The sequence below is a fragment of the Pseudorasbora parva genome, chromosome 1, assembly GCF_024679245.1.
Source record: "Pseudorasbora parva isolate DD20220531a chromosome 1, ASM2467924v1, whole genome shotgun sequence".
NCBI classification, from domain to species: Eukaryota; Metazoa; Chordata; class Actinopteri; order Cypriniformes; family Gobionidae; genus Pseudorasbora; species Pseudorasbora parva.
Genome location: NC_090172.1, coordinates 12384925 through 12389813, shown reverse-complemented (window position 1 = coordinate 12389813; position 4889 = coordinate 12384925).

Below are 4889 nucleotides of genomic sequence, written 5' to 3'. Positions count from 1 at the left end.
CGCAGCGAGTCCTGCGCACTTCCTTCGCGACGAGCGTAGATACTCCTTTTTTCCCTGTTTTTTTCTACTTCATAAACATAATCAAAACACACATTTAAAATAGCTTTCAGAGATGTAAAGGAAAACAGTAAATCCAGTCACGCAAATAAATTAAAAACAAAAATGTGTTTAAAAAAAATCAGAAACCAGTGTCCCATCACCCGATCACATTTAGAACAGTAAGGTTTTGTCTTCATACACTTGCTTTTAAATAATCTACTAAAAATCAACTTTAAATGAATGACAAATTCATCCTTTTGTCATCCAACCACATTAAAAAGTAGGCAGGGGCTGGACTTTTGTTTCCAACCAATTAGACATTAGGCTATCTTACAAGAAAATACTTCAGTGCATGCAATAATAAAAATTAAAAAGAAAAAAAAATTACATTGACAGAAACAAAAAAAAAATAACATTTTGTCAAATTGACAAAAAATATTTTATAAAAATGTTGTGACGTCACGTAGATACTTATTTGCCTGTTTTTATGATGTCATATAGCCTACCATATACCTGGGGGGGGGGGGGGGGGAATCATCTGTCACAAAACATTTTATAATTTAAAGCGTCACTATGTGTAATTCCAGATATCAGTTATTTATCAAGGCACTGGACATATTTTAGTTTTATTTGTAGAAATTGTAATTAAATAGCCTATCCACAATTGAGTTTTTACTAGCCTAAGTAGAATCGTAATTAAATTATGAGTAAAGTTGCCAATTCCAGATATGTCTTTTTTATCTGTCATAATTCTAATTTATGCTATTATTATATCTTCATTATAAATTATCCAGAATATATTTTTGATATCTGAGACTAAGATATTATTAGGCAAAATGGCCTAGCATTATAGATACATAAAGTTTGATTTATGACAAAACATAATACTTACTAATTAAATGTCATTTGGTTTTTCAAAGTTGTCATTTTACAGTAAATCCCTAATCAGTGTATTATAGGAGACATGTCCTATAATAAGATAGTATGGCAAGCCAAATTACCTTATGCTTTGGTTTGGCAATCCATAATTATATTTAAGATATTTACAGTTGTGTTTTGACAATTCAAAGTGAGCATTAGAGATAGTTGCAATTTAAATTTTACTAGTAAGAAATATGGTTCGAGATATTTTTGACAAGATAGAAATGCAACATTTTCACATAATGAAATATTGAAATGGTTTACTTTCTGTACATTGTTTAGATTATCATAGTTAAGCATGTAATAATTTATCAAATTTTTTATTGTTTGTTTCTACATCAGTTTTAATAATAATTATAAAGTTGAAATACCATAATGTTTATCATGTAGATTCAAATTGCAGCTATTGTTTATATATTATTAATCGTCGTATACATTTTAAAATCTTGCTAATTACTTGCAAAGCACTAAATGGTTTAGCTCCCCATACTTGAGCTCTTAACACATTCAAATTCTGGCCAGTTGATAATACCTAGGATATCTAAATCAACTGCAGGTGATCGATCCTTTTCCTATTTAGCACCTAAACTCTGGAACAGTCTTCCTAGCATTGTTCGGGAAGCAGACACACTGTCAGTTTAAATCTAGACTAAAACACATCTCTATACACACAACACTATCACATTTCTATAATTCACATCCGTTAAAGGAACGTTAGATAAATTAGGTCAGCCGGAACCTGGAGCACTTCCCTTAACATCTCATGTACTCGTTACATCATAAGAAGAATAGCATCTACGGTAATGCTCTCTGTTTATCCCGAGGTTACCGTAGTCAGCCGGATCCAGGCCGTATACAGATCAGATGGTGGATCTGCACCTAGACATGACCGCAGTGCAGCCCTGAATGTGAGCAGAGAACTGGACAATTCCCTGTGGAGGCCTCATCGACACGATGACTTCCTCAGAAGACCACAAGAACCAGACAAGTATTCTGCACAGACCTTATCTTCAATCAAAAGGAACTGGAGGAAATATTTGAATGCTACCGATATGAACTCTGAATTGGGAAGCAGCCTGAATACCATGTTCGTTCGTTGGCCAGAGGAGGCCCCCGACTGAGCCTGGTTTCTCCCAAGGTTTTTTCTAAATTCCATCACCTGAAGGAGTTTGGGTGTCTTGCAACTGTCAGCTCTTGCTTGCTTATTTGGGGACACTTAATATTTCACAATAGTATCGAATTGACTGCACTGACACTGGACAAGAACTGAGCTGGACGTTTTCTGCTAAACTGCTTTATAGTTTAAATTAACCTTTTTTTATATAATTGATGATCTTTACAACAGCATTAAATCAACACTGAATGGACTTCACCTGAACAATGGAACTACTTTCTTTTAGAGCTGCTTTACCTTAAAGCTGCTTCGAAACAATCTGTATTGTATTAAGTGCTATATAAACAAAGGTGACTTGACTATTTATTCACAATGGTGTGTCATCCTGTGGTTGTTCTAATGCAACTGTGGGTAGCTTAAGGCAGCTTATGATACATCAGGGCCCAGCCTTTCAGAATGACTATTCTTAAAATTCTACTGCATTTTAATAGTAAGGGCATTTTCAGACCTGTAGATAGTTTGCTTTGTATGGAAACAGGAACTTATTTATTACAATGCTGCTTTTTCTTCAAAGCAACATTTCAAAGTGTACTAAATGTGCTTATGCAAGTCACACGTGAGAAAATCAGTCCTCTTATTGGAGTTTCCTCTGCATCATCCATCAAGCATATTGTGGCTTTATTTGTAGCGGTCTAGAAGACACACGCAAGCACTTGTAAATGAGTCTACGACTGGATCATTATTGCAGTGATTATTATCTTTCCAAGGAGCATGAAGAATCAATTGACCAGACTTTCAATTAATTGACAATTCACTCACAAGATCTTGATTGCACCTCAAATTGATGTACCTGTTGATGGAAAAACATCACAAGATTTCCTCAAGAGGTGAATAATTTTTTTTGGTCAAGCTCTTGTATTGACAACACAAGAGTTGAGCACTGTCTCCTCCAGCACATCCCAAAGACTTTCAATTAATTAAAAGGGATAAATCACATAAATTTAAATTAGCCCATGTTTTACTCACCCTCAAGTCATCCTAGGTGTATATGAAACTTCTTTCAGACAAATATAGTCAGAGTTATATAAAATAAAATAAATATCCTGGCTCTTACAAGCTTTATAATGGCAGTGAATGGCTGTCTCTCTTTTTGAAGTCCATAAAAGTGCATCTATCCATCATAAAACTGCTCCACACAGCTCCGGGATGTTGATAAATGCCTTCTGAAGCGAAGTGATGTATTTGTGTAAGATAAATATCCATATTTAAAACTTTATAAACTAAAATAACTAGCTTCCAGCAGACTGCCATACACATCGATTCATGGTCAAAGAGTAACCCTTGATCCTTGATGCATGCGTATTGACGAAAGCAGAAGCGCTGAGGATAGAGCAAAGCAAAACACCGGTCATGAATTAGACTTTAAAGCGAGAATTTTTAAAGAAAAGAAAAAAAATGCCAAAATGCGGAGGATTTCTATATAAGAGAAGAGGGGCTTGAGTTTGTTGCACAGCACTATCCGTCAGAGGCGTCAAACTTGCGATGCTCCTGTACATCACGTCAGGGGTTATGCTGACCGCCAGAAGCTAGTTATTTTAGTTTATAAAGTTTTAAATGTGGATATTTTTGTTACACAAACACATCAGTTTCAGAAGGCCTTTATTAAACCCCCAGGAGCAGCGTGGAGCACTGTTATAATGGATAGATGCACTTTTATGGACTTCAAAACAGAATTCATACAAAACAGCCATTCACCACCATTATGAAGCTTTGAAGACCCAGATTTTTTTTTTAAATAAAACTTTAAAATTGTATAAAAATTGTATTCATCTGAAAGAAGAATGTCATATACACTTGAGGATGACTTGAGGGTGAGTAAATTATGGGCTACTTTTCATTTTTGGGTGACCTATCCCTTTAAGATCTGCACTCAGAGGTGTCAATTCATGTGTGAAAAGGATTCTTCATGCTTGCTTCCAACCGTTCTTTCACAGTCTGAGTGTGATGAATCTTGACATTGTCATCCTGGAATATGGCCATGATGTGTCTTCCTTCATGGTTGTTTAAGAAATGAAAAGTTACACACTCCAACAATTAGGGTTAGAAAAACTGTTGCCAAATGTAAAACATGATAGAAACATAATAATGATCCAATCATTGAATCTTTGTGTGTGTGTGATGTATGTATATACACATATACAGTGCCTTGCGAAAGTATTCAGCCCCCTTGAACTTTGCGACCTTTTGCCACATTTCAGGCTTCAAACATAAAGATATAAAACTTAAAATTTTTTTTTGTGAAGAATCAACAACAAGTGGGACACAATCATGAACTGGAACGAAATTTATTGGATATTTAAAACTTTTTTAACAAATCAAAAACTGAAAAATTGGGCATGCAAAATTATTCTTCCCCCTTGAGAGAGCGTTTGTGAACAGCAGTTTTCAGTTCTTTCCACAGATTCTCGATTGGATTCAGGTCTGGACTTTGACTTGGCCTTTCTAACACCTGGATATGTTTATTTTTGAACCATTCCATTGTAAATTTTGCTTTATGTTTTGGATCATTGTCTTGTTGGAAGACAAATCTCCATCCCAGTCTCAGGTCTTTTGCCCTGTCCCTGCTGAAGAAAAGCAGGCCCAAACCATGGCTGCGTTCGGAACCGCATACTCATTGAGTAGGTACTCAATTTCAATAAGTACTTACTTAACGAGCGCTGAAAGAGTAGGTACTATATATCCAGATCTCGTTAAGTATGAATGCGATCCGCACTTTATGCGCCATGTTGACGTTATCATGTGACCCATGACGATA